General features: G+C 41.2%; 1 protein-coding gene across 3 annotated transcripts in view; it reads right to left on the bottom strand.

Moving 5' to 3' along the window:
- PHKB (phosphorylase kinase regulatory subunit beta) overlaps positions 1 to 12,923 on the bottom strand; it is a 601,073-nt gene that overhangs the window by 79,550 nt on the left and 508,600 nt on the right. The gene's annotated exons all lie outside the window — the stretch shown is intronic.

Here is a 12,923-nt window from a genome sequence, read left to right as displayed (position 1 = left end):
GTAGACACATCTGAATCCGTTAATGTTCAACAGTTCAGACTTATCAAGGTTTACCCTAAAGTGTGAAACCTTACTGAACAAATCCAATTCACTCGCTACACCCCGTAAGGATGAGCAAGGATCAGTCAGAGTGAACATGATATTGTTAGCAAATAGGGATAACTTATAATGTGAGGAACCTAAACTGCCCCCTTTGATAACAGTGGAGGCTCGAACTCTAGAGGGAAAAGGGTTCCAGGAACAGTGTGAACAACAGTGGGGGAAATGGGCAGCCCTATCTAGTGCCTTGACCAATGCTAAAACTATGCCCATACCCTTCATTCACCTTCACTCTTGCTGCAGGTAATTCATATAATTTCATCATCCAATGAAGGAAGAAAGGGCCAAAGATCATTTACCATAAAGTTTTGAATAGGAAAGACCAATGAACAAGATCAAATGCCTTTTCAGCATCAATGGATAATAAGACAGAAGGAATATGTTCCCGATCAACCCATCACATGACATCTATAATTTTATGAACATTATCTGCTGCCATTTGTTGCAGTATCAAGCCCACCTGGTCAATGTGGACAAGAGCGGGGAAAAAATTGTTCAACCAGAAAACTAATACTCTGGCCAATATTTTCAAATCTAGGTTGATCAAAGATATTGGTCTGTAAGATACACAGATGGACATATCCCTGCCCGATTTAGCTATCACTGATATCCCTGTTACACTGGAGTATGCTGGTAATGAACCATCCTCCTATTTAAAATTAAACATTGCTGTTAAGGGGGGCCCACTAGGATATGAGAGAGATGACGAAAATACCCACTGGAGAAACCATCTAGCCCAGGGGATTTACCAGGCTTAAGCTGTTTTATAACCTGAAGAACTTCCACCGTAAGGAAAGGCCCATCTAAGTATTGCCACTGTTCTTGGGAAAGAGAGGGTAAATAAATTGCCTGAAGATTTTGATCAATGTCCAAATTGCTAATGGCTATATTCCCACTATAAAGGGAAGAATAGAGCTCTGTAAAACAATCCCATATCACAGTAGGGGTAACACAAGTATGCCCCCGAGCATCTTTAGTTTTAGTAATAGACCTCAGAGTTAATTGATCTTTAACTTGTGAGCTAAAAGTCTGCCAGCTTTATTACCTCCTTCATAACATGCCTGCTTGGCCATATCTAAGTGGTAGCTATCTGGGCATCATCAAGCTGCTGCAATCTAGATTTAACTCCCAACAGATGATGATAAACAGCCTTAGATTGCTGTTGCATATGTTGATGTGTAAGGTGCTCTATTTTAGTTAATAATAATCTCTTCTTTTCCTTTGCCCTTTTGCAAGAGACTGCTTAGAGATAAGACAGCCTCTCGCCACAGCCTTAGATTATTCCCACACTGTACCTGGAGAGACAGAGGAATGAGAGTTTGATTGAAAGTATTCTTGTAAATGGCCCCCCAAAGTTTCCACAAATAGATCATTTTTAAGTAAATGTTCAGTCAGGCGCCAGAACCTCTACCCATCATCGATATCCTGAAGAGTCAGATATAGCCACACAGGGGCATGATCTGATCAGGTCATAGAACCAATCCCTACATGGGACACCCGGGAGAGTAGTTTATCAACTAAAAAATAATCTATATAGGAGTAGATTGTATGAAAGGTACAGTAGAAAGTGTAGGTATGAAAGGTAAGAAATATTTGCCTCCAAACATTGACAAGATTCCAGTCACACATAATAGAGGACAATAATTTCCTCGTCCCTTTCAATGAAGTGCTAGAAGGATGTGAGTTGTCTAGATGAGGGTGAAGAGTAAAATTGAAATCCCCACCTAAGATTAGAAATCCCTCCCCGGCAAGATGGCCGCCAGATAGGATGCCGAGGAGGCGAGCTCTCCGAGTCGGATCCCTATAGCTATATTCTTATTTTCTCTTTGCCGTTTTCAACGACGAAAATGCCCCACACAAAGAGGAAGGGGAAAGTTAGGGAAGCAACCACAAGCTTACCCGAAACAGACCCTTTCCAGACTGGGATAGAAGGCTTCTTCGATGCAGCAGTAAGAACGCCGATGGGGCTGGTCGCTGGGGGGATGGACACCGTCCCCTCTGACCCTGGATATTACTCTGAGCCCAGGCGAACCGGTGAGACCCGTGTCCCCTGCACAGGAGGAAAGCTCTCTGATTCCAGCAAGCACCTCAGATAGCCTTGAGCCTGAGGGAGCGAATGAGGAGGAAATCGTAGCCGGGAGAGAAGGGGTGGCAGCCGCGGCAGCTGTGAGTACTCCAAATTCTAGAGCGAATAAACTTGTGCAGAGGAATGGCTCCTTGGCAGCGCGGAGCCCGATTCTGGTAAAAACTGAATCTATGAAGGGACCCGACTGGGGAGTGAGTAGAGCTCGGCCAGACCCAGAGACTTTAGTTATAAATTTGGGCCAGCCTGAAAAGATTTCACTGGAGAATGTTTGGTCAGCGTTGAAGGCAATAGAGTCAACATTAAAGTCTTTGGCTAACACAATTGTGGAAACTAAAAATCAAACAGTGCTAAATAATAATTTGATTGGGACTTATAATCTTAAATTTGAAGATCATGAAGAAAGAATTACTAAAGTGGAAAAGTTGCAAGAAGAAATAATAAAAACTGATATTGCTATGGAGAAAAAGATGGAAAAAATGGAAAATACACTAAAAATTTTGAATCTACGTATAATAAATTTTCCGGTTATTAGGAAAATCTCTCCATATGAGCTGTTTAAATCATAAATGATCCAAATTTTGAAGATTCCTGAAGCACACTTACCAGTATGTACTAAGGTATATTATTTACCACAAAGAGGAACAGGAATGGAAGAAGAACAGAGAGATTCCCTGAATATATCTGAATTATTAGAGCTGTCCATAGACTCAGAAGTTAAAGAGAGGAAGGCTATGTTGGTCTCGTTTGCCTTTATCTCGGACCGTAATCATATTTTGAAAATGTTTCTTAAGTTTAGACAAGCCCTGTTTTATGGTGCAAAAATATGGATATACCCTGATGTCGTTAAAATAACACAAAGCCGTAGGAAAGAATTTCTTAAGATGAGAGAGAGGGTACTAAGTTTAGGTGCCCGCTTTGTATTAAAATACCCTAGCAAGTGTTGTGTTAGATACTTAAATAACAATTTTGTGTTTTTTGAACCTGAACAGCTCAGGGATTTCCTGACCGGGCACGCACATAGTACCCCAGTCGTTGGATCGGTTTAATGTATGACACTGCTTTATACCTACTGATTACCTTTAGGAAATATTTTCTTTTCCTTTTTTCGCTCCTAAATACCACTTGCCCCCAAATGCTTATATTTAGGTTAATATACTCTAGTATTATTATATATTTGTATAAATAAGCGATTTGTAAACTATATGGGATATTATTACCGTGTTTCTTGAGAATAAATGCATGTAATAAATGTAAAATTTGAAAATAAAAAATTAAAAAAAAAAAAAAAAAAAAAAAAAAAAAAGAAATCCTTCCCCACAGACATCCAGAAGGCACCTGATAGAAGATAGAAAGGATTCTTGGTCTTGGTTGGGAGCATAGATGGACACTAGAGTAAAAATATGCATCCCCAGCCAGATTTTTAATAACACAAACCGGCCTAGGGATCTAGAGACTGAAATAAAACTTCATGAAGCAATTGAAAGGGGATTAATATACCCACACCAGAGTATTTGGCACCTTTAATACTAGATAGGCATTCCTTGTAGCCAATAAATATTCATAATGTTTACAGACATGAGTCTCCTGTAAAAAGATAATAGTGGCCTTCTGTGATGTTAACTCTCGTAAAAGTAAATGATGTTTCTTATAGGAATTGAAATCCTTAACTTTAAGGGATAGTATGCGGGCTGTCACAGGGACAAGGAACAAGGCACACCTGTGATAGCTAAAAGAAAGCACCCCAGCAACCAAAAATTAAACATGCACAGTAGGATCTGTGCAACCGAAACAATATGGAGAAAAGAAAATAAAACTAGAAACTCCAGACTCCAAAACACCATCCCATCTAAAATGTGATCTGCCCAATGGCGAATTCCTCCCCTCAGGTGAATGAACCCGCAAACCATGATGGTCACCCAACTGCCCTCCCTTCCATAACAAAATTAGCAATAGCTAAAGCTAATCAACACCAGCATCAGAAAATAAGATGCTTGAAAATACAATGATAAAAGTGAAGTGAAAATACAATACTAGGCAAAAATCATAGCAACAGCTATGAAAGAAAAGTAAAGTGCAACTGTCTGAATAAAAGACAAGTCCTCAGCCCTGATCTGAGAGAGCTGATCGTGAATCTTCAGAATGGCATCACAATTGCCATCCTCCTTGGCCCGCTCGCCACCATCCTGGAATTGAATCAGTCACCGTGGCACTCGGAACTTCCTTCGGAGCTGTAAATGTAATGGATAAGCAGAGCTTGACATGGAGAAATCCTTCAATGACTGGGAAGGTTCCCTACTTCTGTGCCTCCTCTTGGGTCTCAGCTTTAAGAAGGTCTATCAATTCTTCGGCACCAAATGACCACCAGCAGTTTGGCTATTGGGTCTTTTGATATAGATACCTTCCAGTGCCAGTGGTGCTATATCAGACTTTGAGGTCATTCTGAAGAAGTCCAGCAGATTCAATCTTCACAACTTGATGGCCCTAGGTGACATCTTAGTGTAGATATCACAAATAGGAATGTCATGCTCAAGCTCCAAAATCTAAATACAATTCCTATGATGATCTATTTTGGACATCTTTTGATTTCAGAAGAAGTATCGCTTGAAGCTGCTGTTCTACTTCTCTGACATGGTGAATAAAATAGATGCTGCAAAATCAGAAATTTTAGTAAAGAAACATAAAAGATTGTTGGAAAAACTACAAAACTAGAGGGTTCACTGAGAAGGTCAGTGTTGCAGAATAAGTAGAGGAGAGCTGCTTACCTGTAATAGGTGTTCTTTGAGGACAGCAGGATGATGTCAGTCCTCAACACTTGGTGACACCATCTGATGGAGCCCAGCACAAAAAACGTGTATCAAAGTTTCTAGAACTTTGACTCAACCTCTCTGAGCATGCTCCAGCTTGCAATATACCACATGACCTCTTATAACAGAATTAAGAAGAAAATAAAAAAATATCAGCCCATGAATTGGAAACCCAACTGTACAGGGAAGTTGGTGGATTTCATGAGGACTGCTATCCTGCTGTCCTCTGTGAACACCTGTTGCAGGTAAGCAATTCTGCTTTCTCCAAGGACAAGCAGGATGGCAGTCCCCACACTTGGGTGAATCCCTAGCTACAGGTGGACCCCCCAACAGAAAGGAAGATCAACAAAACAGGTGCCAACAGCACAATGCTTTGTTGGTAACAGGAGGGGGGGGGGGGGCTGCCTGAACAGAAAGACTGGGTCCTAGGCAGGAGCAAAGTTGAGTTCTAAACCTCAAACAAGTTCCAAAGGACAGATTGGCAAACCTGCTGTTGCCTTAGCCATCCCTATCCAAACAAGTAATGAGATGTGAATGAGTGGATCTAACTCCAGGTCATAGCTCTGCAATTTTCCTCCATGTGTTCCACTCGCAAGTGGGGCCACCGATGCTGTCATGGCTCAAACAGAATGAGCCTTGACATGACCCACAAAATACAATTTGGCCTGGGCATAACAGAAGGAGGTGCAGTCTATTAGCCAATTGCAAAGTGTCTGTTTGGCAATAGTAATCCCCAGTCTGTTCTGGTCAAAGGAAATAAAAAGCTGGCTGGGCTGTTGTCTGCTCCAGGTAGAAAGCTAGGGCTCTTTTGCAGTCCAAACGGTGCATGGTATATTCACCTTGAAGCAAATGGGGTCTAGTAATGAATGTTGGCAGCACGATAGATTAATTAAGATGGAATTCTGCACTACCTTAGGCAGGAACTTAACGTGTGTAAGCAGGACTACCCTATCATGAAAAAACTTAGTATAAGGTGGATACGTCACTAAGGCCTGAAGCTTGCTGACCCTGCACACTGAAATAAGTGCCACAAAAAATAAGACCCTCTAGGTTAGGTACTTCAGGTCACAGGAGTGCAGCAGCTCAAAAAGAGCTTTCATCAGCTGAGTCAATACCACGTTGAGGTCCCAAGACACAGAGCGAGGTTTCAGTTGAAGCAGACTCCGCATGAAATGTACAACTATAGGCTGTACAGAGATGGGCTTACCCTCTACACCATGATAATTGTTTGCACTTAGATGAACTCTAATGGAGCTGGTTTTGAGACCAGCTAGGGAGAGGTACAGAAGATAATCAAGCAGTTTCGTATAGAGCAAAAGAAAGGATTTAGGGCCTTTTGCTCACTCAACACAGAAAAGCTCTTCTACTTCAGTCCATAAGACTTTCTTGTAGAAGGCTTTCTAGAACCCATGAGGACATGGGACACATTGTCCAAGAGATTGAGGGGTTGTAGAAGCAACTTCTCAACATCCAAGCTGTGAAGGATAGGGCCTGAAGGTTGGGATATTGCAATCTGCTTGGATGCTGGGAGATGAGATCTGGGGAAGTCCCCAGTCTGATCAGTTTCTGAATGGACAACTCCTGAAGGAGTAAAAACTAGACCTGCCTTGGCCAATGGGAGGCTATTAGGATCATAGTCTCTTGTCCTCCTTGAGCTTCAAAGTCTTCGCCAGTAGTGGAAATGAAGGATATGTGTACAGGAGATCCTGGCCCCAACTGAGGGCAAAGGAGTCTGAGGCTAGCTTGCCATGAGTCATTTCCGGTTGGGTGCTGAACTATTCGCTGCGGCGCGGCGTTTCCTGTCCTGTATATTCTGGCGGTTTTAGAACTTCCCATTAAAGTGCTTTAAGTGATGGACAAACAGTGAAGTCGATCTGCTGGATGCAGGCTACCTTGGCATCTTGTGCTATAGCCCCTGAAGCAGCTCCCTTAAGCGAAACTCGGCCTGAGTCAGGCTTCTCTGATGCTTAGTGCTGAATAAAGAATTAAGAATCCTTGGTGTTTACCGGTTCTTTCTTCTTCAGAGTGAGCATAGCCAGTCCCCTTTTTGTAAGAAGGGGATCAAGGTGCCCAGGGAAACCATCTTGAACTATTCTCTTTTTAGAAACTTGTTCAAGGCCCTTAGGTCTAGGGTGGGTCGGAGTCTCCTTGTTTTCTTTGGAATCAGGAAGTACCAGAAGTAGAATTCTCACCCTCTCTGCCCTAGTGGAATGGGATCGAGTGACTGGCCCATTAAGAGGAAGTAGAGCTCTGCTAAGAGTATCTCCTGATGAGCTACTAGTCCCCAAAATGGACTTGGGGGGGGGGGGGGCGCGCAATTTGATGGGGCACTCAATAGATATAATTTGTATCCTCTTGTGGACAATGGCAAGGACCCACTGGTCTGAGGTTACATTTGGCCACTGGTTCACGAAGAACTTCAGCCTGCCCCTACTGTAAGGTCCATGACCAAGGGTTTGGTGGACTTGGCTATGTTCTCTTCGATCCAGTCAAAACCTCGTCCCAGGAATTGACTGAGCTGCTGGCTGGGGTGGCTACAAGGGGCCTGTTGCTGCTGTCAGGGCCAAAGGGGCAGAGGATAGTATCTCCTTCGGCAGAAGAAAGACTTCCTGTGCCCAGACCTTGAAGGCCTCCTTAATGAGGACAACAGGTCCTGAGAACCAGCAGAGAGATGCTGGAGTTTTGCCTGGTGGTTCCGAATTTTGGCCACTATGTCCTTAAATTTATCTCTGAAGAGATTTTTTTTTTCCTGTGCATGGCATGTAAGCAAGTCACTCCTGTACATCCTGACAGAAATCTGAGGCCTGCAGCCAGGTAAATCTGCAGGCACCAATTCCTGTGGCAGAGTCGCTCGATGCCATATTGAAAACATCGCAGGTTGAACAGACCCCATGTTTCCCACATTATAGACCCTTGTGCACCAGGGACTGGAATGTGTCCTACTGTTGAGGCAGCTGTTTGGCTACATCCTGCAGCTGTTTACAGATGTCCCACATATATGTTCCATTTTGGGATTGTGGCAGTTCATCACAATCACCACACATAATAGAGGCTATATTTGGATTTATTATTTTGTGGTGATGTTTCTGCCATAGAAAAAATATTCACTATTTCAATAGATCTGGTTCCCCTAATTGGATCATAGTTTGATCAAGTTTTATTACTCTGTGAACTTTATTAATTTAGCTCATGTACTTCCTGTGACTATGAAGTGAAATAGTCAGACAAGTCAATTTGAGGAACACTGGAAACAAGTTTCTACAATTATAAATATTTCTAATGTGGTCTCTCTTGCAGACTATTTCTAAATCACTGGGATTGTTTAGCAGATTGCTCCTTTGAAGACTATGTTACAAGGCTCCAAAAAAAAAGATCCCTTGCTTTTCACTAGAATTTAAACTTTAAAAAGGTACATGAGGAAATGTGAGCACAGATAATGGATATCTATGCTTCCTAATCCTATGAAATTATATAAACTATCACTTTATAGGAATATATCTGTTGTCAAAAAACTTTTTACCGCCAAGATTAATTCTTCGTTCAATCAGCTGTCACAATTATTTTCCATAGTTGACTGTCTTTTACAAGTCCATTCAGGCTTGTTGGGTCATTCACTCCTTGATTGTGAGATTCTTGCCAATTATTTTAAGTATAAAACTAAAGCTGCTGAGTTAAGCTTGGTTTAATAGTTTTAATAAGGATCACAAATCCCTTTTAGCTGGGCACTTCTCAGAAGTATTAAGTCAAGCAGATGATTACTTGATGTCTATGAAGGTTAATTCTTGTGTTGCGATCCATGCCTTAGATCACTAGGACAGTTTTAATGTGTCCTTGCAAGATGGGTATTTGCTACCACTCTTTAAAAGAGCAATAGTGTGTCCAGTTTTGATAAAAATCCTCTTCTAATCCTAATAGTCCAATCAATTATTGGTCTATTTCAAATCAAATTACACTCTAATAACAAAAATAACACTTTAAGTGAACAAGTATATAAATATAAAAATAGGGGGGAAAACCCTTGGATGTATTGAAATTATTTGATGAATTCTCAGTCAAATTCAATAGGTCAAAAAAATCTCATTTTTAATGTGAGATGCAAATATGTGATGTGTTTATTACTACAAAAATATAATACTTAAAATAATCAAAACTTATCTTATCAGATGTGAATGAAGAATGAACTCAAAAACAGTTCAACAGCATAAGTAAAGCCACACCTGACGTTTTGGGTATTATAGTTTTGTGGTGATAATTACATATCTGCATATCATATTAAAGACAAGGGTTTTACAATTTTTTTTTTTTTTTTTTTACCAATGATTGAAATTGGAAATCATATCGTCTAAGCCCATCTGAGGTTTATTTCCCCCTATTTTTAAATTCATACACTTGTTTGCACAGAGTGATATTTTTGTTGTAAGACTGTATTTTGATTTTCTGAGGAAGATTCTCATTTACCCTTATTTTTCATTTTTGTGCAAACCTATTTAAAATCTTCCGTTTTTATGGAAATTAATTGCATGCGCCATGCTTTTTTAGTTGCAAGAATTTTTAGATGAGTACAACATCCTCGATCAGATTCAACTTGTATTTCACATAAAGAACCAGGGATTGAATCCTTGCTTGTATGTTTGATTCGTGACATACTGCTCTTGACCAATGTAATCAAGTTTTGGCTGTTTTCCTTGGCATTCAATATTCTTAGCCACACCCTTCTAAAAACGCCAACTGTTAGAAACTGGTCTCCAAGCTGTTCACTGGTTCCAGGCTTGTCTGATAGGTTTCAATATGTGCAGATTGGCTCACAACTTTCCTCACTTGAAATGGGAGTTCCTCAGATTTTGGCCTTTCCATTGTCCTTTAAAAAAAAATTTTTTTTTTAACAACCACTTTGTCTTCTATTGATTTCTTTAAATATTGGTTTCAGAATTTTTGCTATTTTACAGTTATTTCTTCCATTCTTTTTTCCAAATAATTCAGCTTTTTCTAAAACATCCACTTGTGTAATAGCTGTACACAGATGCATGCCTGATAGTTTATTGAAGCTCAACCTTGTACAATGGGATCTACTGGACTTGGGGGCCCTCACAATCATGTTTTATTCCCCACTCCCCAATCTTGTACAGTCCCTAAATATAACACCGAGACTTCAAGTTATAGGTAAGCTCACAGCCACAGCTTTATTTACTTGACTCCATTAATTCTCATTATACCCATCTGGGGTTCATCCAGGATTATCATTAGATTTGGATCTGAATGATTGATTTTGATGGTCATCACCTTGCCCTGTGAAGGATCCTCTGGGCCCAATGAAAATGAGAAGCGGGCCCAACCTCCGTTCACCTTCATAATGGGTAGTGTTAGCATTGCGGATCTGGAGACCCCGTCCAACCATGCAAGCCATAATTGGCCTGACCTCCCCATTTCAACTTCTTAAGCATGAAAGCTCCACTCTTGCCATAAGGGCGAGTGGCTAAACTTTCTGCTCAAAATTTAAAGTTTTCTCCTTATTCATTTCAGTGGAGCACAGAGGACCTATCCCTGCCGTGAGAGTGTATGAGCAGGCTGCGCTGATTATACATCATCAAAAGTGAATTGAGATAACTTTATTTGAACTTAGCAGATAAGCAAACATTAGACAAAAATGACATATGCCTGGATGAACCCCTACTTTCCACCAAAGCTGAGATGAAGAAGGTCCTATCTTCCCCTACCCTCCCTGGAAGCACAGAACTCTTGCAGCATGGGTAGGAGGGTATTAAAGCTGGTGGTGAGGAGCGAAGAAATAGGCAGTGTTTAGGAAACCAGCCCATGTTTACCTCCCACAATGGGCTCACCCTGGGCTTCCAGGCCCTTCAATTCAACCCTGCACTAAGTACACTGAGTCATGGTCATAGGCCAGGCCATTCCCCTCTCCTGTTCCAAGCAGTCCTCTTTTACCATGTGGCCAGCATCCAGGTTATGTCCTCGACCACAGTGGCCTCAGTGGCTTAATCTGGATAAAGTCAAGGCAATGTTGGTTTATCATTCTTTGTCTAATAGTTCAGATCAGCAGCTTAATATAGGGACAGTTACCCTTCCCTTGCAACCTGTCACTCGCAACTTGGAATTGACGATTAATTGTACTTTTAGTTGAAGGTACAGATTTGATCTGTTGCTAGGGCGGAATTTATTAATTTAAAATGGTCACCCATTTAAAACTTATTACATATAACTCCTGTTCTTCCTGATTTCCACTGGCTTCCAGTAACATATTAAATTTAAGATAGCTATTTTAATCTTTTGCACCATCAATGGATTGGGCCTTTATGCTTTAAAATCATGAATTCAGGTTTAGGTTCCATTTAGAAGTTGTGTATTCCCATCAATGCACCACAGTTAGGATGAGGTTTGAGGGGTGGGGTAGGATTTGGGGGGCAGATTTACATACACAGTCACAGCTACGAACAGCAAAGTTGACATCAGTGAAGACTTTCTGTCATTTGGAGTGATGAAAGGCAAAAGAGGAGTTGATCTGTACAATGCACTCTCTACCTAGCTTGATTGCAGTTAGGTATACTGCGCATCAAGCTAGGTATAGATGTGGGAGCAGGGGAATTAGCCTAACCTCGCCCACTTTTTTTTTTTTTAAATTACAGGTGCTATTTCCACTATATTTATAGCGTTTTGACAAATTTAGGTCTTAGAGGCATAATAGGCAGGAGTTGAGTTAGCCAGATAATATAGCCAGCTAAGACTGGTAGGACCAGGAAGGTAGAGGGTCTTCATCAGATGACATACGAGGAGAGATTGAACAATCTAAATATGTACTCCCTGGAGGAAAGGAGGTGCAGGGGTGATATGATTCAGACTTTCAGATACTTGAAAAACTTTAATGACTTTTCAGTCAGAAAAAAATCAGCAGAACCAGAGGTCACGAGCTGAGGCTCCAGGGAGGAAGACTAAGAACCAATGTCAGGAAATATTTCTTCACGGAAAGGGTGGTGGATGCCTGGAATGCCCTTCCGGAGGAAGTGGTAAAGTCTAAAACTGTGAACGACTTCAAAGGGGCATAGGATAAACACTGTGGATCCATCAAGTCTAGAGGGCGTGAATAAAGAGGAGGCAGCAAAACACTGCATGGAGCGGCAGTAGCCACAGAGGCATTCACGGAGCGGGATGCCAGTGGCCAGTAGTTAGTGTTCCACCTTCACGGAGCGGAAGGATGGAAGGCTGCTATCTCCAAAAAAAACCCAAAAAACAAAACAAACAAAAAAATAAAAACAGGGGTGGGTAAGAGTATGGGGTAAGGGTGTGGCCTGCTTGTTACAGCAGTTGCTACCCCTAATTGAGCTGGAAGTTCACTTGGATGCAGATACGGTGCTGCTCTCTAAATTGGTGGTGGGGTGGAGGGGAATTAGGGCTGGAGGGTACTGGAAGCCAATAGTAACAGGTGGGAGAGAAAAAAAGGGGGAAAAAAATGGATAAAGTGCGTAGCTTGCTGGGCAGACTAGATGGGCCGTTTGGTCTTCTTCTGCCGTCATTTCTATGTTTCTATGTAAAAGTTAGCTGACTACACTACTGAATATCTCTCCAAAGTTTATCTGGTTAACTTTGCTATCCAGACAGTGATTGAATATAAATCTCCTTATGTTTTCTGTGTTAGGGTTTTGATTTTAAGATATTGCTATAATTTAAATGCATGTATATTATGACGTGAATTTTGTACACAGCTAGGAACAAGTAAGTCAGACCAGTGGATTAAAAATATTTTAAAAAATAATAAAAAATCTACAGTGTTTTTCCTTCTCCCTAGTTCTTAGTGTGCCATACAGATTGCACAGCGCAGCCAAACTGGGTGAATGGTTGCCAGGCATAATGGGGGAAGCATATTTGCAGCATTCTATTTTTTTTTTTGAGTCGTTCTGGAATGGTTGGGCTCTTAGTTTCATTTC

This window comes from Rhinatrema bivittatum, chromosome 7 (genome assembly GCF_901001135.1).
Source record: "Rhinatrema bivittatum chromosome 7, aRhiBiv1.1, whole genome shotgun sequence".
NCBI lineage: Eukaryota > Metazoa > Chordata > Amphibia > Gymnophiona > Rhinatrematidae > Rhinatrema > Rhinatrema bivittatum.
This window is presented reverse-complemented; position numbering and strand designations above follow the sequence as displayed.